This window comes from Phoca vitulina, unplaced genomic scaffold (assembly GCF_004348235.1).
Source record: "Phoca vitulina isolate PV1807 unplaced genomic scaffold, GSC_HSeal_1.0 scaffold7, whole genome shotgun sequence".
NCBI classification, from domain to species: Eukaryota; Metazoa; Chordata; class Mammalia; order Carnivora; family Phocidae; genus Phoca; species Phoca vitulina.
The window spans coordinates 41,344,138-41,366,324 of record NW_022589710.1 but is presented as its reverse complement, the minus strand read 5'-3'; the positions used below and the strand labels follow the sequence as shown (position 1 = coordinate 41,366,324).

Below are 22,187 nucleotides of genomic sequence, written 5' to 3'. Positions count from 1 at the left end.
TTCCTGGTCTTCTGGTTTGTGATACACAGGCTTTCATTCAGTTTCCTGTGCAGCCTGTTCTGATGAATTCACCAGAGAGTCACTTTCACTATCAATGGATCCATCATATTAAAACAGTACTTCAGAGCTGGGTGAGGCAGTGAGGAGGAAGAGAGGAGAAAGAAGAATGAGCAGAAAAGAGAGAGGAGGGTAAGGCGGGAATCCTGATGCTTGATGGGAAAAATTTAACTGGACTGCTCTGGAAATAGACTCCACTTATTTTTGGATCTGTTCTATCTAGTGTATTTGACAGCTGGAGTAGATTATTATTATTGTTATTATTATTGTTATTAATTTTAACATTTCTTCCTCTTTATGACAGAGTTATTTTTAGGAATGATCATGAAATGAAGTAAATAATGGCCAGGAAAAAGTGTAAACGGTGAACATTTTCTTTTATTGAACGTCATATATCATGTCAGTAAAAATAAAAGTAAAAATTCCATTTCAAAAAAGGGAAAAAGAGAGTGGAAATTTTCTTTTATTGAACTTCCCATAGTCATCATACAATTGAAAAAGTTTTAAAGGGTGAAATATATAGGGCAGTACAAAAGACAAAGAGTAGTAGGTTAACATTTGTTAAATGCATACACACACACACACACGTATATATTTGAAAAAATATAGTAAAACTTATGCCTGCATATTGGATAATCATATTAATGAGTAACAACATTACAGTTTCTGTTTGAGCCTTAACTTCTGCAGATTTGTCAATGGCTTTATCAGAATTCATTTTCACATGCTCATGTTTAATGGACAGTTTAGCAAGACCTGTTATTAACTTTTTATTAATTTTAACTTCAAAAGTTTTAACATGAAGGAAGATAAACTAGTTAAGAGAAGTTTTAAACAAAAGGATGAGCAGAGATTCATAAGAATCCAATTTCATAGCAAAATCCAAAAACCAAAACTGCCTGTGTCTTTATTTCTTCAGGATCGGTTCTAGCAACTTTGAGATCTCTCTATAATCTAAAATTTTAAGCGCAAATAAAAACTTCATCTTATCACATAGAGTGACAGAATTGAAGTAATGGGTCTGTGTCTTTATAATCACTGTGCTGTCATTATTTGAATTTTTTGTTTAAACACTAGAATGTGTGGTATCATATGTATTGGAGACACAAACTGCACCCAAACTTAGTTTGAATGATTATGAACTTTTACAAACTTACTCTTAAAATGATTCCAGGTGGCTAAGTCTGAATGCCTAGGGCCAGAGCGCTCATTATTAACTTCCATGTTTAGAATGCAGTGTTTACAAAAGAAAAAGCAACAAATATGCTCACTTGAAGGTTACATATATATAATTAAAAACTTGGCAGTAGCCACGACAATTGTTTAGAACCTAGTCCAACAAAAAAAGTATTTGAGGAGGAGTATTTATCACTGACTTCGTTTAGAATTACAAATTTATAGTAATAATAAAAAGCGGGCAAACTTTTACTCAGTTGTTTTTTAACTCTCTCCAGATACTATATTCCTTTATTACCTGCATCTGAGGCAGACCTGTAGCCCCGACCATGGTACAAAAATTAGAGCAAATTCTCATAAGCCCAGCAAAAAATAACGCAAAAGTGCTACTATTTAGTGATTGGTCATTTACTATGCTTCAAAGCCTCTGCTTTCCAAATACTATTTCATTAATGCCTATGCTAACTATGAGATTAAGTGTCTTGATTATATACACTTTACCAGCGAGACGACTGAGGCATAAAGAGGTTAAGTAACATGGCTAAGATTACACAGCAGCTGAAAAATAATCCAGTGAGCCAGGACTGGAACCCAGATCTGTCTGATGCCAAAGTCTGTAGTCTTAATGACTGCACGTCTACTAGAAAAGCAACTTACACTTCTCTTATCTGCTGCAGGATTTTCATGTTTGTAGTAATGAGTAGTCTCTTGTGACAGCTGGTTGGGGAAAGAAGGAAGCAAGAACAAAAATGGGGTCAGAAAGGTATAACTTAAACCAGTGTGAAGAATACCAGACTTGGAGTCACAGTACCTTTATTTGATTTACCTAATCTATGAGACCAGTAGTATCGTTAGTATTTTTGCAGAATGTGGTTCACAGTAACAGCTCAGTATTTCTTTAAAATACATATTCTTAGAGCTTACTGCAGACCTGGTGAATTAGAATTTTGAGTTGGAACTTAGGAATATGAAATACATCAAATTTTAAGTTAAGAAGTCCACAAGAAACTGAGTACCTGGGGAAAAGATGTGACAAGATATGGCAAACAAGCTCTTACAAATCAATAAAATGATTAACATCCCAGTAAAAACAGGCATTTAGATAAAGATGAGATACAAATAAGCAAGTAATACATGAAAAGATGCTCAGACTAGGACTGTTGAAGGTATGCCTCAGTCAGTGTGGAGAAACAACACTCAAACTGATAGTTGCTGTATAAATTGGATAGTTGCAGTATAAATTCCCAAATTGGAAAGCTAGCAATTCTGCTTCAAAAGAAAATAATAAGAAGGATTTCCATTTTGGACAGTTTGGCCAAGTAGACATGGAATAACCCTTTTAGACTGAAATAATTAAAATGATAAATTTTTTTTTTTTTTTAATTTTTAACAGTAGATGTGGGGAGACAATTGAGAAGCCATAAAAAAGAAAAGAAAAACTCTGGTTTCTGGTCCAGCATGTGAGGAGCTTGGAAGTTTCATTTTGTCCCAACAACAAGGAGAAAGCTGAACAAACTGAAAAATTAACAACTTTTCTTAGATCCATTAGAGAAGTGAGAGGTTGTGTATGGGGGTGGGGGGCGGAAACAGAAGGTATGTGGGAACTCTCTGTACTGGATGCTCAATTTTGCTGTGAACCTAAAACTACTCTGAAAGTCTATTAAAAAAATTTTTTTTAAAGATTTTATTTATTTATTTGACAGAGACACACTGAGAGAGGGAACACAAGCAGGGGGAGTGGGAGAGGGAGAAACAGGCTCCCTGCCAAACAGGGAGCCTGATATCAGGCTCGATCCCAGGACCCTGGGATCATGACCTGAGCCAAAGGCAGACGCTCAATGATGGAGCCACCCAGGTGCCCCCTATTAAAATTTTTTTGTTTAAAGCTTTTCTGAGTTGAGACAAGTGAAAGGATTCACAGAGGCCAAAAATAATGCTAGAAGGAACTCCCAAGAAGTAAGACAGAACCCAGGTCTGCTTTCCCCCTAATGGTTTCTCCTAATCCCTGGAGATTTTGATCTTTGGGGGCTTGAATGCCTGTATTATGCAAGGACAAGGAGGTAAAGTCTTGGACCTCAGAAGTCTAACAAGATCTCTTCATAAAGCCAGACCCCAAGGGGAAAATGAGAAACAAACCTGCTACAAAAAGGAGAGAGAGGATAATTACTTGTCTCAAACTTGTAACAAAGGAGAGGTGGGTAATCTCCCATGAAAAAGTTATAGTAACAGGCATACCCGAAGTAGGTTTGAGGCCAAATTCATACAATCTATGTGACCCCTAGAAATCTCTAAAAACTTTCAATAGAGAATTTAAGGTTATCCAGATTGGTACAGTGCCCTTAGGCAACTAGTAGGAGCAAAAACAAATCTTTGTAGGAATGCAACTTCAACCAAATCCCAAAGCATTCCCAAAGATTCTAAACTGAATGAATGAATGAATGAATGAATGAACAAATGAACAAATAAATAGCTCTAGGAAAAACAGATCATAGGGCAGAAATAAGGCCCCATAAGTGACAGCCAAAGAAACAACAGTAGTATTAGGCCCCTAAAGACTTAAAATATTCAAGTTGTCATATATAGATTGTAAAATAAACATGCTTAATATATTTAAAGAAATTTTTTAAAGCTTAAAATATATTCAAAGAATAAAAGAATTTGAAGAGGGACCACTAAGATTTGGAAAACAACCAGCAAGAATTTCTAGAAATGAAAAACATGATAATTAGACCGATAAAACTCAGTGGAGTTAGAACAGTTTAGAGAAATTAGTGTAGTGAAAGATACATTCAAAGAAATTACCCAAAATTCAAATTACCCAGAAAATGGAAAAATGAAATATTAGACGAGGAGGCTAGAACTACAGGTTCTAACAAGCATCTATTCAGAGTCTAATACAGAGGGACGCCTGGGTGGCTCAGTCAGTTAAGCATCTGCCTTCAGCTCAGGTCATGATCCCAGGGTCCTGGGATCGAGCCCTGCATTGAGCTCCTTGCTCAGCAGGGAGTCTGCTTCTCCCTCTCCCTCTGCTGCTCCCTCTGCTTGTGCTCGCTCTCTCTCCCTCTCTGTCAAATAAAAAAATAAATAAATCTTAAGAGAAAAAAAGAAAAAGATAATCTTTAAAACAAGCAGAAGCAACTCAAAATATTTGAGCTCATGGATGTATATCAAACATTGCACTCTAAATTTGGAGAATTAAAATTCCTTTCAAATTCACGGAACTTATATGAGAATTAACCATACTACCACATTCTCAGACCACAATACAATTTAGTTAGAAATTTTTTAATATGGCAAAAACATTTAGATATTTTAGAATATATATACATACTTCTAAACAACTCATTAGTCTGTATTTAGATATTTTAGAATATACATACATACTTCTAAACAACTCATTAGTCAAAGAAGTCCTGAAAGTAATAAAAATATTTAGAAATAAATTATAATAGAATATTAAGTGCAATAAAGGTCTTACTCCATTGGTAATGTTTGCCAAAAATTTTCAGGTCCCACCGCTCCTTCCCAGGCTGTCCTGCTGCTGGGCAAGCAGATAAGAAAGCTTGGATGTTCCCTCCCTCCTCTGGTACTAGTAAGACATTGAAGCCACAGAAGCTCCAGTCGACATGAGGGAGCTCTTACCTCAACGCCACCCCTTAACTACCATAAAATCCCAAGCCAGTTGCCCCTTCCTGCTCTCTCAAGCCATCTTTGGAGCTACTTCGAAGCTTGCCTTACTCCCCAGAAAACCTCATTATGTGAGTAATGAACCTTTTCATACTCTCTCAGTATGTACATGTGTGGTGTCATCAGTCTCAACATCAAAGCCAAATTTTGGGTGAATCCTGCATCCCTCCTCTGTAGGGGACTACATGTTATATATCAAAGCTTTCTCTGTAAGTACTGCTGGGCTTACAGGGATATTTATAGTCTTTTTTTTTTTTTAAAGATTTTATTTATTTTTTGACAGAGAGAGACACAGCAAGAGAGGGAACACAAGCAGGGGGAGTGGGAGAGGGAGAAGCAGGCTTCCTGTGGAGCAGGGAGCCCGATGTGGGGCTCGATCCCAGGACCCCGGGATCATGACCTGAGCCGAAGGCAGACGCTCAACGACTGAGCTACCCAGGCGCCCCGGGATATTTATAGTCTTAAAAGATATATATATTGGAAAAGAAGGAAGGTTGAAAATTCATAAGCTAAGTATCCAATTTAAGAAGTTAGGAAAAGAATTGAGAACAAACCCAAAGAAAGGCAGAGAGAAAGAAATTAATAAATGAATATAAAATTGAAAGACTCATCAAAGATAAAAACTGGTTATTCAAAAAGACATAAAACTGGTAACTTTTTTTTTTTTTTTTTTTAAAGATTTTATTTATTATTTGACAGAGAGAACACAAGTAGAGGGAGAAGCAGACTCCCGCGGAGCAGGGAGCCCGATGTGGGACTTGATCCCAGGACCCTGGGGTCATGACCTGAGCTGAAGGCAGACGCTTAACCGACTGAGCCACCCAGGCGTCCCAAAACTGGTAACTTTTGGAATGCCTGGCTGGCTCAGTTGGTAGAGCATGTGACTCTTGATCTCAGGGTTGTGAGTTCAAGCCCCATGTTGGGTGTGGAGATTACTTAAAAATAAAATCTTCTTTTTTAAAAAAAGGTAACTCCCATCCAGGTACTAACCAGGCCCGACCCTGCTTAGCTTCCAAGATCAGACGAGATCAGGCGCGTTCAGGGTGGTATGGCCGTAGACATAAGATGAAACCAGAGAGGGAGACAAACCATAAGAGCCTTCTTAAGCATAGGAAAGAAACTGAGGCTTGCTGGAGGGGAGGTGGGGGGGGATGGGGTAACTGGGTGGTGGGCATGAAGGAGGGCATGTGATGGAATGAGCACTGGGTGTTGTATGCAACTGATGAATCACTGAACTCTACCTCTGAAACTAATAATACACTATATTGTTAATTAATTGAACTTAAAATTTAAAAAAAAGGAAACCCCAAAAAAAATTTTTAAAAAATTTTTAAAAAGGTAACTCTTTAGCAAAGATTACCAGGGAAAAAAGAGAATAAACAAATAAAAAATACTACAACTACAGAGATCAAAAAGACAACAAAATGAAAACTTTTTGATAGCACATTTGAAAACTTAGATGAAATTGGGTCACCTGGGTGGCTCAGTCGGTTAAGCGTCTGCCTTAAGCTCAGGTCATGATCCCAGGGTCCTGGGATCGAGCCCCGCATCGGGCTCCCTGCTCAGTGGGGAGCCTGCTTCTCTCTCTCCCTGTCTGCCACTCCCCCTGCTTGTGCTCTCTCTCTCTCTGTCAAATACATAAAATCTTAAAAGAAAAGAAAACTTAGATGAAATTAATAAAGTCCTAAAAAATTGAACTTGCCAAAACTGACTTCAGAATAAATAGGAAGACTGAATAGTCTACAAATGATAAGAAAACTGAATGAGTAGATAATTTCCAGTTCATATAAGATGGTGTAGATTTGTTTCTCCCTGCTCCTTCCCACTAAGTACAACCATATACCCTGGAAATAACACAAAAGGTAACCAAAGGAGAACTCTAAAAGGTGGTAAAAAGAAGCAAACTGGTTTGGAATCTCAATACCCAGCAACAGGGCATTTTACATACACCTCCCCTAACAAAAGAAGGCAACTCAGACCCAGTTGCTTCCCAACACCCAACTTAGCAACAAAAAGTAGTCTAGGTTGGCTCATTCACCACTTCCCATAGCCCCCTCTACAGGTATCAAACATGAAAACACCATCAAGTGAGCCTGGCACCACTGGGAAGGAGCCCTGTAGTGGTTAGGAATAGCACTTGTCTGGGCCTGAGATTCACTTCCCCCACCAAGAAATCCTGGGACAGCTGAGCAGTACTGGACCCTTGACCCCCATCACAATATGCATCCCAAGCAGGAAAGCCTCTGTCCTTGTGGGCCTGAGACTCCCCTCTCCTAGTCAGAGACACTAGAGAGGCCACATAACCTGAACAGGAGAGACACTATTAACAGTAGCAGGGCATAGCAAGCCTTTTTTCCTCCATCGGCCTGAGATTTCCCTTCTCCATCCAGAGCCACTAGGGTGGCCAGGAAGGAGGGTGGGAGGAGAAGTGATCAGCAAGAGGGCCCCACCACAACAAGCTGCCCAGCCAGGGAAGCTTCTTTGTCCATGCAGACCTAAGATTCCCTTCTCCTTGCTGGGCACACTAGATGGTACAGGCTGCAGAAATCCTTCTGTTTTCTCAGGCAGCAACAGCAGGAACAAGTTGGGAACCCAACTGTCACCTGATAAAGCAAGTAGACCAAAATAATACCATAAGGACTCTGAAAATTAAACTGTCATTGGAACTACAGCCCACAAAAGTTGGGTAGAACTTGCACGCTAAGCCTAAGCAAGGTAAATGCCTGATAAAATAAAGTATTTAAATAGGGACCAGGATTTTTTTTTTAACATAACAGGCAAAATGTCCAGGTGTAATTGAAAATCATGCATCATACCAAGAACCAAGAAAATCACACCTTCAGTGAGAAAAGACGATCATCTAATATCAATACGTAAATGAATCAGATGTTGGAATTACCTGACAAGGACTTTTTTTTTTTTTTTTAAGATTTTCATTTATTTATTTGCCAAAGAGAGAGCGAGCACAAGCAGGGGGAGCGGCAGGCAGAGGAAGAAGTAGGCTCCCCACTGAGCAAGGAGCCTGATGCGGGACTCAATCCCAGGACCCTGGGATCATGACCTGAGCCGAAGGCAGACACTTAACCTACTGAGCCACCCAGGCGCCCTGTGACAAGGACTTTTTTTTTTTTAAGATTTTATTTATTGGGGTGCCTGGCTCCAATCAAGCCCCACATCAGGCTCCCTTAGCACGGAGTCTGCCTCTCCTTCTCCCTCTATCCCTCCTCCCGGGTGCTCGCTCTTTCCTCCCCTTTTTAAAAAAAGATTTTATTTATTTATTTGAGAGGGGGAACACAAGCGGGGGAGTGGCAGGGGGAGAGGGAGAAGCAGGCTCCCCACTGAGCAGGGAGGCCAATGTGGGACTTGATGCGGGGCTTGATCCCAGGACCCCAGGATCAGGACCTGAGCCAAAGGTAGACGCTTAACTGACTGAACCACCCAGGCACCTCTCTGACAAGGATTTTTAAAGAGGCCATTATAAAATGCTTTAACAATCATTACAATTCTCTTCAAACAAGAAAAAACAAAATCTGAGCAAAGAAATAGAAGTTATTAAAAAAGAAATATTGAGGGCGCCTGGGCGGCTCAGTCGGTTAAGCAACTGCCTTCGGCTCAGGTCATGATCCTGGAGTCCCGTGATCGAGTCTTGCATTGGGCTCCCTGCTCAGCGGGGAGTCTGCTTCTCCCTCTGACCCTCCTCCCTCTCGTGCTCTCTGACTCTCATTCTCTCTCTCGCAAATAAATAAATAAAATCTTAAAAAAAAAAAAAGAAACATTGAAATTATAGAACTGAAAAATGCAATAAAAGAATTCTTTTATATTGCTGGATTAAATAGTAGAATGGAGATGACAGAGGATAGAAGTAGTGAACTTTAGCACAAATCAAGAGAATTTACCCAGCATGACAAGAAGTAAAATACGCTGGGGAAAAAAGAAGACTAGAGCTTCAGAGACTCAGGGACCTCTGAGACAATGCAAACATTCAAATTATCAGAGTCCCAGAAGAATAGGAGAGAGAGTGGGACTGAAAGAGTATTCAAAGAAATAATAGCTGAAAATGTCCCAAATTTGGCAAAAGACACAAACCTACATATTCAAGAAGCTGAGTGAATCCCAAACACATAATTAAACTTCTGGAAACTGAATAAAAAAAAAAAAAAATCTTGAAAACAAATTGTTACCAAACTCCAAGTTCAACTGCCCATCACTTGAAAAGCTAATACTCAAGAGACGAATTTTGCTTGGAAAGGAATATGAGCTCTATTCAGGAGGCCGGCTACCTGGGGAGAAGGTGGACTCTTGTCCAAAGGCCAACTTAAAGGTTTCTGCCTGGCTCAGGGGTTTTTAAAGGAGTTTAGGACAGTTAATCAGTAAAGGGAGTGCAGTGATCCATAACATTTCTTGATTATGTACAGACTCAATGGTGCCGGCTATAGATGTTATCTCAGTGCTTGGAGGTTGTGCAAGGGGGTCTGGTTCCTTGGTGCCTGGGGTGGGAGGGCATTGTGCGAGAGAATTTGGTGATATGCAGAAGGGCTCTGTTTTAGGAAAGAATGCATGATCTATAGATAAACAAAGAAAGGTTTAGTTAATCGCAGGGGCTAAGGGTGCCTGCTTGGAAACTACTAGGTTGGCCAGAGGGGCCAAGGCGGCTTCAAAATGATGTGCTACCTATAAAGAATACTAATTCCAATGGCAGCAGACGTTTCATAAAAAACATGCAGGCCCAGAAGGAAGTGATGAATTTTTCAAGTAGTGAAAGAACAGAACTGTCAACCATGAATTCTATATCCTGTGAAACTACCCTTCAGAAATGAAGAAGAAATAAAGACACACTTGAAGGAAGGAAAAATAAGAATTTGTCTCTAGCAGACCTACCCTTAAAGGTTAGCTAAAGGAACTTCTTCAAAGAGATAAATAATAAAAGAGGAATCTTGGAGCATCATGAAGGAAGAAAGAACAATGGAAAGAATAGAAATATGGGTACACACAGTAGACTGTCCTTCTCTTCATGAGTTTTAGAAATCATATTTGAAGATTTTATTTATTTGACAGAGTGAGGAGAGAGCACAAGCAGGGGGAGCGGCAGGCAGAGGGAGAGGGAGAAGCAGGCTCCCTGCAGAGCAGGGAGCCTGATGCAGGGCTTGATCCCAGGACCCTGGGATCATGACCTGAGCCGAAGGCAGATGCTTAACCGACTGAGCCACCCAGGCGTCCCTAGAAATCACATGTGATGACCAAAACAAAAATTATAACACCATCTGATACTCAAGACAATGATATTTAAAAGTGGAGAATGTAAAGAGACCTAAATAGAAGTAAAGTTTCCAAACTTCACTTGAAATCCTCAAATGTTGCTACTAGTAGAACATAAGTCACATATTTATAATACTTAGAGCAACCAGTATGAAAAGTATACAAAGAGACACAAACACTATAAATAAGATAGAATCCTAAAAAATGTTCAAATAACCCACAGAAAGGCAAGAAAAGGAAACAAATGAATGAGAACTAGAGGAAGCAGAAACAAATAATAAAATTGCAGACTTAAGCATTAACAATAATCACCTTAAATGTAAATGGTCTAAATACACCAATGAAAAGACAGAGATAAGTGGGGTGGAAAAAATAAACATGACTCAAAAATATGCTGTGTACAAGAAATTCACTTCAAATTCAATGAAATGGGTAGGTTGAAAATAAAAGGATTGAAAAAGATTTATCTTGCAAACATTGATCTAAAACCAGGAGTGGCTACATTAATATCTGATAAAGTAGATTTCGAAGCAAAGAATATTACTAGAGACAAAGAGGAATATTACACAATGATAAAGGAGCAATCCACTAGGAAGATATATTAGTTCCCTAAGACTGCTGTAACAAAGTACCACAAACTGGGTGGGTTAAAACAATATAAATTTTGGGCGCCTGGGGGACTCAGTAGGTTAAGCATCTGCCTTCGGCTCAGGTCATGATCCCAGGGTGCTGGGATCAAGCCTTGCATTGGGCTCCCTGCTCAGGAGGGAACCTGCTTTTCCCTCTCCCACTCCCCCTGCTATGCTCTCTCTCTCTTTCTGTCAAATACATAAATAAATAAATCTCTTAAAAATATATATAAATTTATTATCTCACAGTTCTGTAGGGTAGAAGTCTGAAATTAAGATGTTGGCAAGGCCATGCTCCCTCTGAAACTTGTAGAGGAGAATCCTTCTCTTTGTCTTCTAGCTTCTGGTGTTTGCCAGCAATCTGGCATTCCTTGGCTTGTAGATGTATTACTCTAATTTCTGCCTCTGTCATCACATGGCTCTCTCCCCCTGTGTCTGTCTGTATCCAATTTTTTTTTCTTTTATAAAGCCCTCCCTAATCCAGTATGACCTCGTTATAACCTGATTACATCTATTTCTAAGTGAGGTCACATTCACAGATAGCAGAGTTTATGACTTCAACATACCTTTTGGGGGACACAATTCAACTCTTAACAGAAGATATAATTATCTTAAATGTGTATGGACTCAACAACAGAGCTTCAAATTACATGAAGCAAAAACTGATATAGCTGAAAGGAGAAATAGACAAACCACAATTACAGCAAGGGACTTAAACAGCCCCTCTCAGAAACTGATAGAACAACTAGACAGAAAATCAACAAGATCCTATTGAATGATTGTGTTGAATTCTACCTAGCAATCAAGAAATAGATAATCCCATCTTAAACCAACTCTTCCAGAAACTTACAAAAGAGAGAATACTCTTCAATTTATTTTTAGAAACTGGTATAATCATAATTAAACCCATGAAAGAGAATACAAGAAAGAAAATTATAGGTAATGCTCAATAATGAATACGGATTTAAAATTTTTAAATAAAATATCCACAAGCTGAATTTAGCAACATATAAAAAAGATACTACATTATGACTAAGTTTAATTTATTCTGGTAACCAATATTGGTTCAACATTTGAAAATCAATTGATATAATTCACTACATTAACAGATTAAGAAGACCATATCACCAGGTCAAGTTATACAGTTACTAGGTTAAATTTCAACACTCATTCATGACTTTAAAAAAACCTTGTTAGCAAACTAAAAATGGGGGCACCTGGGTGGCTCAGTTTGTTAAGCATCTGCCTTTGGCTCAGGTCATGATCCCAGAGTCCCATGATTGAGCCCTGCATCGGGCTCCCTGCTCAGCAGGGAGTCTGCTTCTCCTTCTGCCCCTCAACCTGCTCGTGCTCAATCTCTCTCTCTCTCTCAAATAAATAAATAAAAATCTTTAAAAAAATTTTTTAAAATAGGGGTTCCTGGGTGGCTCAGTCATTGGGCATCTGCCTTCGGCTCATCAAGCTGTAATCATCAAGACAGTATGGTACTGGCACAAAAACAGACACATAGATCAATGGAACAGAAGAGAGAGCCCAGAAATGGACCCTCAACTCTATGGTCAACTAATATTCGACAAAGCAGGAAAGAATGTCCAGTGGAAAAAAGACAGTCTCTTCAACAAATGGTGTTGGGAAAATTGGACAGCCACATGCAGAAGAATGAAACTGGACCATTTCCTTACACCACACACAAAAATAGACTCAAAATGGATGAAAGACCTAAATGTGAGACAGGAGTCCATCAAAATCCTAAAGGAGAACACAGGCAGCAATCTCTTCGACCTCAGCCGCAGCAACTTCTTCCTAGAAACATCGCCAAAGGCAAGGGAAGCAAGGGCAAAAATGAACTATTGGGACTTCATCAAGATAAAAAGCTTTTGCACAGCAAAAGAAACAAAAAAGACAAAACCAAAAGACAACCAAGAGAATGGGAGAAGATATTTGCAAGTGATATATCAGATAAAGGGCTAGTATCCAAAATCTATAAAGAACTTATCAAACTCAACACCCAAAGAACAAAGAATCCAATCAAGAAATGGGCAGAAGACATGAACAGACATTTTTCCAAAGAAGACATCCAAACAGCCAACAGACACATGAAAAAGTGCTCACCATCGCTCGGCATCAGGGAAATCCAAATCAAAACCTCAATGAGATACCACCTCACACCAGTCAGAATGGCTAAAATTAACAAGTCAGGAAATGACAGATGTTGGTGGGGATGCGGAGAAAGGGGAACCCTCCTACACAGTTGGTGCGAATGCAAGCTGGTGCAGCCACTCTGGAAAACAGTATGGAGGTTCTTCAAAAAGTTGAAAATAGAGCTACCATACAACCCAGCAATTGCACTACTGGGTATTTACCCCAAAGATACAAATGTAGTGATCCAAAGGTGTACGTGCACCCCGAAGTTTATAGCAGCAATGTCCACAATAGCCAAACTATGGAAAGAGACAAGATGTCCATTGACAGATGAATGGATAAAGAAGATGTGGTATATATATATACAATGGAATATTATGCAGCCATCAATAGGAATGAAATCTTGCCATTTGCAACAATGTGGATGGAACTGGAGGGTATTATGCTGAGCGAAATAAGTCAATCAGAGAAAGACATGTATCATATGATCTCACTGATACGAGGAATTCTTAATCTCAGGAAAGAAACTGAGTGTTGCTGGGGTGGTGGGGGGTGGGAGGGATGGGGTGGCTGGGTGACAGACATTGGGGAGGGTATGTGCTATGGTGATTGCTGTGAATTGTGTAAGACTGTTGAATCACAGACCTGTACCTCTGAAACAAATAATACATTATATGTTAAAAAAAGAAGATAGTAGGAAGGGAAAAATGAAGGGGGGGAATCGGAGGGGGAGATGAACCATGAGAGACTATGGACTCTGAGAAACAAACTGAGGGTTCTAGAGGGGAGGGGGGGTGGGGGGATGGGTTAGCCTGGTGATGGGTATTAAAGAGGGCACATATTGAATGGAGCACTGGGTGTTATACACAAACAATGAATCAATGAACACTACATCAAAAACTAATGATGTAATGTATGGTGATTAACATAACATAATAAAATAAAATTTAAAAAAGAAAAAAGTAAATAATACAGAATGATGTATAATTTCAAATAAACACCTCTTTTCCAAATTTTTTTGTTAAAGTAATAAAACAATTATGCTAATTATGATTATACATCATATATAATAAACTTATTATATACATTTATAATACATACTATATATTACATATATTTTAGTCTGATATGGCTGATAAAGTCCCAGGTTGGCACTTTAAAAAGTTGGTCACCCCATTTAACCCCCCAAACCCTAGGGATAATACTGTTTTCCCCTCCAACTTATGGATGAGAAAAACGGAGGCTCAGAGACATAAATTAATTTGCCTAAAATGACAACATAATAAATGGTGGAGTTTTTTTCCTTCCTCCCATCTAAGGTTCACCTACTCAGTTCTCTCCTTTTTGGGGGATGATTGAACATGGAAATGTCCATTTGCTTTAATACAGGGTCAGAAATTACTGGTCCATGGTAATATGAGCGTGCATGTACACACATGTGCACATATGTGTGTGTTTTGGCCAGGAGTGTACTCTAAAATTAGGAATCCAGGTTTCTGTTTTCTCTTGAGAACTTGGATGATGTGGAAACACTAGGCCCACCTTCCTCCACAGTAGCAGTGGCTAACCAGTAGCTGTCTGTCCAGGCAGGACATTCATCTCCAATTTGCCCCATTCCCCTTCTCCCTTTTGCTTATGTCCAGCCAGCTTCATTCAAGGACATTACACTCACTTCAAAGAGGCAGCAGACCATAATGTAAGAGTCTGACTCTGCAGCCAGACGGGGGTTCAAATTCCATCTCTGCTACTCACCTGCTCCTTAACTTTGGACAAGTTCCTTAACCTCTATGTATACGTTTCTTCAGTCTATAAAATTACATGAACAATAGTGTCTTCTCCATAAGGTTTTTTGAGGATTTAAAGTGATAATTCAAGTAAAACCCTTAGAACACTTTTTGGCATGCGTGTGTTCTATTATTGTCATTACTGCTTGTCACCCTGTAACCACTTCAGTTTGCATCCCCTGCTGGAGGGGAAACTTCATCCCTCCACCCTCAGAGGTGTAGCCCCAGCCAGACAATGAGAGCAGATCACAATAGTCCAGCAGCTGTGCTTTCTGGGTTATTGTGTCCTAAGTAATTCCACACATGGACATCAATCATCCAGCCCACGATGAGCTAAACCACGGCCAGTCCAATTACTTTTTATAGTTTCTATTCTAAAGGGAAGGTCCTGCCTCCTAGCCTTCCTGCAGTTTTCCGTTTCCCAGCTCTAGATATCTTGCACACGATTACCAAAAAGGAACAAGCAACACTTGGCAAGGCAGTGCTCGCTAAATTCACACAGGCAGGCAACAGCATTTTTCCCACCTTCACCTTGAACCCCACCCCAAAGAAGTTACAGAGTCTCAGAGACAGTTCTGATGCAAACACACTCGAGAGGGCCTATTACCAAACACAAGACTGGCCACTCCATCTAATCATCTGAATCATGTTAAGGGTGATACCCCCCAACTTCCCCCAAAGATGTGAAATCAACTCTCTAACCTCTTTGAGGACTGAAAAAAAGGCTGGCAGTTTATAAAAGATTCCTAAAGAATCTTAAAGGTCTGGCTTTAAATAATATCTAGATATAAATTTAGATTGTAAATATAATTTTAACAAAATAGATTCTACTCTATAATATCTTAAAATCTGTTCTTTCATGTAGCACTATACTACTAATATATTTGGTGTCAATACATTTACTTTTACAATGCTATTTTTATTGGTTTTATGGTATTCAGCTGTATGAATGTAATCAATTCCCTATACTCAGACATCTGGATTGTTTCCTGGTTTTCGCTAAGACAACAATGAGGTGATAAACACCCTTGTGAATTAAATTTAGACAGCAGCTTCGTTTGTTTAACCTGGGAATTTTTCCTAGATGTGGTTCCCCTAAGTACTGCCCACTTTTGGAAATAAATCCATTTGTCAGGGGGAAAAAATGTTAAAACATCCTAATTTGTATATTCCATCTATTTCTTATTAGACCCTAACTGACAGAGAAGCTATTAGTTATCAACATCTACTATGTGTTCTGTACTTTACATTCCTTACTTAAATTTGTGATGGGTATTATTATCCTTATTTAGGAAATGAGGCTCAAACGTGTAAAGTAATATGTCCAAGTTCATAGCTAGTTACTAGCAGAAAATTTGAATTCTTGTTAGTCTGACTTCAAAGTTCAGGAACTTTCCTTAACACCATATTCCTGAAGAGATTCCATAATTCAATTTTTGTATAGACCCAACAACATTTTAGATGCTGTGAGGAAGATGACCATTTAAAACTGTCAGTGAATGAATTTGCAAAATGAATAACCACTCATTAAAAACAGATGGAAACTAAGATGTTTTGTTATAAAGTAGCTGAAATCAAGAGGTATTTCTAATTTCCTTTGATCCTGAATACACATTACTTTGTACCATTGACTCTGGGATGAATTCATGCTCAAGCTAAATCTCATGCTGTTCCTTCGTGCCCACCAAACTCTCTGAGAGGTCTGTATTTGTGAGTCTGATTCCCGGTTTGTGTACTACGTCGGTTAACTTTTCTCTATTAGGCGTTATAAAAAACATACATACTAATACCAGCATGTTTTAGGCTTAACAGAAAACACGTTTAAAAAGTATGCCACATTAATTGTACTCAAGGATTGTGGAATATAGGTTCTGGATGATTCCTTTTTGCCCACTCCCTCATCTTAATCTGTCCATCTTCCGGAAAGTTTCCACAAGTTGAAAGAAAAATGCATCTTATTCACCCAACTGGTCAACTCCTGACATTGAATTTGTTGGTTTGTAGTTTAGCAGTTACTACAATATTGACACGGCCTTTCAGAAAAGTTGAGCCTCTCATGCCTTGGCCGTCCTTGGCATGTATCAATTAGGATAGTTTCACCTTCAAGAAAGAGTGCCTTAAACCGTAAGAAATTTTCTTGCTTCTTAAGAAAGATTCCCAAAGTGGGCAATTCTAGGGTTGACTAGTAACTCAAACATGTCACCAGGGATCCAGTTCCTTTTCACACTTCAGCATCAGCATCCTGAGCCTGGTGGCCTGGTGGCTTTTCACCCTCATGCTGTCACCTGTCACCAGATGGCTAGGCTACCACAGCTCTAGGCATTAGGTCTTCATACTACATTCAAAGATGAGAAAAAGGGGGCAAAGGAAAAACACCTTTCCTATTTGTCAGGAAGGAAGTCTTTTCCAGATTTTTTTCCTATGCCCATCATGGGAACTGGATCACATGGCCATCTCAAACAGCAAGGGAGGCTGAAAAGTGAGTATCTGGCAAAGGGTTTTAAGATTCCCATGACTGGCTTAGACCAGTCACAATTTATATTTATTCAGCCTTTTTATTTCTACCTTTTCAGTGCTTTTTTGGCTCTTTCCCTCTCACTGTGGTCAAGGCTGAAGGAGGAGGAAATGACTGTTGGACAGGCAGCTAAGAGTGCCTGCTCCTCATGTGATAATGGTTCCTCATGTGATAATGGTTCCTCATGTGACCCTCTGCAGTCTGATAAGTAAGCAAGGACAATAAAGTTACATACATGCTATGATTAGGGCTGGTCAAGAAGTGGGTTGGGCTTACGTTTGGCTCCTGCTTTAGCTTTGCCACAGTAAGAATGAAAAAGATAACAAAGACACCCAAATTGCAAGAATACAAAAGCTGATTAAAATTTTCCATAGGCTGAACTCATGACAAATACCATTAAGAGGCTCCTGTGGGCCTAAAAGGAGGAGGCAGCTGAAGTTGTGGTTCCAAGTCAGGCAGAGAACAGTTCATCTCTGATAGTGTCTTCACCGAAGACAGCTCTCCTTACCTCTTACGACTATGAATTGGCGAAGTTCCCTGGTTAGAAAGGCCCACTTACTAGGGCAAATTCAGGATATGTGCCATGATACGGGTGGTCAAAAGTTTTTTTAAATGCCATTTGGGTGGGTGTGTACGTGTCCGTTCCTCAGCAATGTATCAGGCACAGCAGCAAGTCTGACCGACAGCTCCACACCAAAGAAAGTCATCTGCTCTAAAAACCGGTCCCTGCGTCTCTGGGTCTCTCCTGTTCTCTCCCTACCGCATCCTCTTATGAACTGGGGAGGAAAACCGGGAAACTACCAAGGTTGTAACGTCACGGTGTTTACCTCAGAAAACCACCACGTGGGATAGAATTTTGGCTTTTGCCCACCCCAGCCTCTCTCTGCCTTATTTCCCTTGGTATGGCTGGGGACCGTCAGTGGGAAAGCGGTTGCTAACTCCTGCTGAATTTAAAATTAGGATACAAAACTGTAGCTACCAAATGACCTCAGGTAGACCCAAATATATATTAACTGTATAGTTACATAAAATGAAAAACCTTAATAATAGTTATCTCTAGGTGGTGATATGTGGGTGATTTTTCCTCCTACTTCTCTGCATGTGTAATTTCCCAACCGCAAATATTGTCCTTATAATCAGGTAAACAGCACTGGGTTTCTTCTCTCTCTCCTTTAAATCAGCGTCACAGAGGAAGATGCTGTGACAACAGCTGGTGCAGTCGCCACCGTGAGAAGGAGCAAACCTTTCAAGAGCTGTTTTCTCCACATGGAGAAGTGCAAAGGGAGAATAATCGATAGAACAAGACGAGCCGTTTTGTGATGACTTCTCCGGGAAGAGACGGCCCAGGGTGCTTGGGGCCTGTTCTGTCTCCCTGCCGCTCCCGGCTCTCGGCGGAATGCAGCAGATTAATCACTGTGCTCCAGCCCAGACTCCGTTCTTTTTAGCCCTGTTGACTTCTCAAGTGTGGGCAAACCGCCGTGCAAGAGGCTAAGCACCTGGCAGGTGGGCGAGGGAGCCCCGGCAGAGGGACACAGCCCCGCGCGGGAAGAGGCCGGCTCACGCCCCAGGGGAAGCATGGCCTGGTATCTCAGGGAGGCGGTATGTAGAGAAGATCAAGCTAACGGCCCCGGGGACCCCCGGCGGCCGGGCTCCAGGGGCCCGGACGAGCCCTCCCGGTTCCTTCAGCCGGCGCCAGGCTGGCCGGCCACGCCGTGGAAGTCGCTGCTCTCGGAGCGCCCTCGGCGGAGGAGCCCAGCGACATGGCCGCCGACATGGCCGCCAACACGGCCCCACCACAGCCGCTCCCCAGCCTTGCCCCTGGCTTGAGTCTTCGTCACACCACTTATTTTCATCTGCAGTTTGCTAAGAAGGCGCTGATGATGCCCCTGCGGGCTCTGATGGAAGCACACGGAGGGGAGACCCTGGTCCTGCGGGCGGGCGAGTCTCCCCGCACAACGCGGCCGCGTGGCGATGGCGTTCAGTAAAGAAGTGCGCCACGAGTGACGGAACGGACGAGTCCTCGCCCTCACCTCAGCTGTCAAGGTGCTGTTGTGGCAGCTGGACCGCCGCTCGCTCGCGTCCCGCGTGACTGGCCCTGGCTTTGGTCCCCCGGCCCGGCGCGGGCGTCACTGCGCAGCGGCGCGCGCTCCCCGCTCACGTCACGCGCCGCACTTCACGCCGCCGTCGGGTTCTCGCCTTCAGCCTTTCCTCGCGGGATCGCCTCGGAGCCTCCGCCTTTCTCTGGGTGTCTCCCCTGCGCTCTTTATATTGAAAAAAGATTTTTTTTTTTTTGGCCAGCTTTATTGAGGTGGAGTCCACAAATAGAAATTGTATATATTTACATTGTACAATGTGATTTTTTAAGGTGTATGATGTGATGACTCAATATATGATTATGTTTTTCAGTGGTGAGAACACTTAAGATCTCTTAGCAAATTTCAAGCATCCAGTACAGTATTATTTACTGTAGTCACTAGGCTGGACATTAGCTCCCCAGAACTTACTCTTCCTGTAACTGGGTTTGTACCCTTTGACCGACATTTCCCTGTATCCCCCGGCTCCCAGCAACCACCGCTCTACTCCCTGGTTCTGTGGGGTCCACTTTTTAAGATTCTGCATATAAGTGAAATCATACAGTATTTGCCAGTACTTAGCGTAATGCCCTCCAGGTTCATCTACGTAGTGGCAAATGGCAGGATTTCCTTCCCTTTCGCTCTTTATCGTAACAGAAACATGTTCTTTCCCATCTGGACCTAGCTTCTGAACCTCAGAGACCACAACTAGTGTCCAAAGGCAGTGACCCAGAAACGCCCACAATGGCAACCTCATGGCTGCTGGAGTTCTTGTGAAGCCCAATTCATCTCTGACATTTAGTTTGGCAATGTGAAAACTTTTTCTCCCCTAACAAAATGGAACAGGTAGTCCTGAATTAAACCCCCTTACCAACTGTGGACCTTTGGCTACCATCTCATTATCCTAAAGTTACAAACATGATGGGAAAAGTCAAACATGCCAAGGACAGTTGAACAGCAATTACAGAAAGTTCTCCCATTCTTAATGACGTTGCTGAGCTGCTAAATTACCCTGAGATCATTTTCTTTGGGGCTTCTTATGGCTTAAACTGCTGTTGGGTGGGTACTCTATTACTTATGGAGGGAAAAAGTCCTAACAGGGTGTGGGATTGACCAAGGGTTTCTTTAAGGATGGAAGATACTTGCACATCTAAATCCCTTTATTTTTTCTTTTGTTCCATTATTATTGTTATATCGTTATTTCCAAACAGATAGTTCTTTATCAGATTACCAGTGTACATTTGGGTTTGCCTATAATTTCTCTTCATATCAGTTCTATTAAAATCAGGAAGAGGAAAAAAAATGCCTATTATTTCTTCTGTTATTCCACATTGTTTTATAAGTTTTAGCCAATACAATAAGGAAATAAAATGAAACAATTACTATAAATATTGGTAAATAGTAAAATTTTCAGATTAGAAGATTGTTTTCCTAGAAAGACTAAGAAATTCTACCTTAGGTGTCAGTTTCCTCATCTGTAAAACTGATATAATAGTATCTAGCTTTTAGAAATATTGAGGATTAAATGAACTAATACACACAAAAAACTTAAAATAATGCCTAGCCCATTGGTAGTTCTTGTTATTGTTATTAAAATCATTGAATAAGGTGGAGCGCCTGGGTGACATAGTCAGTTAAGCATCCGACTCTTGATTTCAGCTGAGGTCATGATCTCAGGGTCATGAGATGGAGCCCCACTTGAGATTCCCTCTTTCCCTCTCCCATTGCCCCCCCCCCCCACACCAACTAGCACTGTCTCTCAAAAAAAAAAAAAAAATTGAATAAGGTAACTGGACACAAAATTAAAATACAAAAATTAGTAGTTTTACTTTTAATCAACAGAAATTTGAATGTCAGGAGGGAGGAAATCCCATTTTTAATAAAAAACCAAACTGTAAAATGTCTAGAAGTAAAATTCACAAGAAAGGCAAAAGACCTAAATAACTAACTATAAAACCTTATTAAAATGTGAAAAAAAGATATCTAAGTGGAGTGACAACTAAGAATGATAGAGGGATGTCTGGGTAGCTCAGTCAGTTAAGCGTCTGATTCTTGATTTCCTTGATTTCCGCTGGGGTCATGATCTCAGGGTTGTGGGATTGAGCCCCCCCACTGAGCCCCACATCTGGCTCCCGGCTCAGTGGGGAGTCTGCTTTTCTCCTTCTCCCTCTCCCTCTGCCCCTCTCCCCGCCCATGGTTGCATGCTCGCATGCTCTCTCTCTCTCTCAAATAAATAAATAAATAAATCTTTAAAAATTAAAAAAAATTAAGAATGCTAGAATGTCCTAACAGTGCCTGCCCTTCCCAAATTAATTTATATATTTAATGAAATGTCAACCAGAATCCTACTTTATATGATGATCATATATGATGATTTTAAAGATCAATGGAGGAATAGCTGAGAGTACTTAATAAATTCTAACAGAAAGATGGATGGGTGATAAAACAATTTGCTATATATCTAATGTAACAAAAAATACGTGTATGGGGACAGAGGGTATATGGGAACTCTCTGTACTTTCTGCCCAGTTTGGCTGTGAACTTAAAACTGCTCTAAAAGATAGTTTATTTAACATAAATAAATAAATAAATAAGTAAAAAAATGATGGGCTTGGCACAATAATAGACAAAGAGATCAATGAAACAGAATCCAAAATTGATTCCACTAGATATGAGTCTTAATATTTGACCAAGTGGAAAAGGGTAGTTTATTTAATAAATTACACTGATAGAGTTGGCATCTGAAGGAAAATAGGTTAGACCCGTGCAGCATACCGTGTTCAAAAAAATTCTAGATAAATTAAAAATCTAAATGTAGAATATAACATTTTAGGAAATCAACTTTAGGAAAACATTTGTAGTGGGGAAG

General features: G+C 40.4%; 1 long non-coding RNA gene across 2 annotated transcripts in view; it reads left to right on the top strand.

Moving 5' to 3' along the window:
• The window catches only part of LOC116633111, a 54,139-nt gene that overhangs the window by 28,397 nt on the left and 3,555 nt on the right, over positions 1-22,187 (top strand). The window contains exons 1-2 of one of the 2 annotated variants that reach the window (XR_004299569.1): positions 31-189; positions 4,743-4,991. This is a non-coding gene — a long non-coding RNA (uncharacterized LOC116633111). Of the gene's footprint in view, positions 1-30; positions 190-4,742; positions 4,992-22,187 lie in introns of those variants that run through there. The other variant, XR_004299568.1, reaches the window with a different exon arrangement.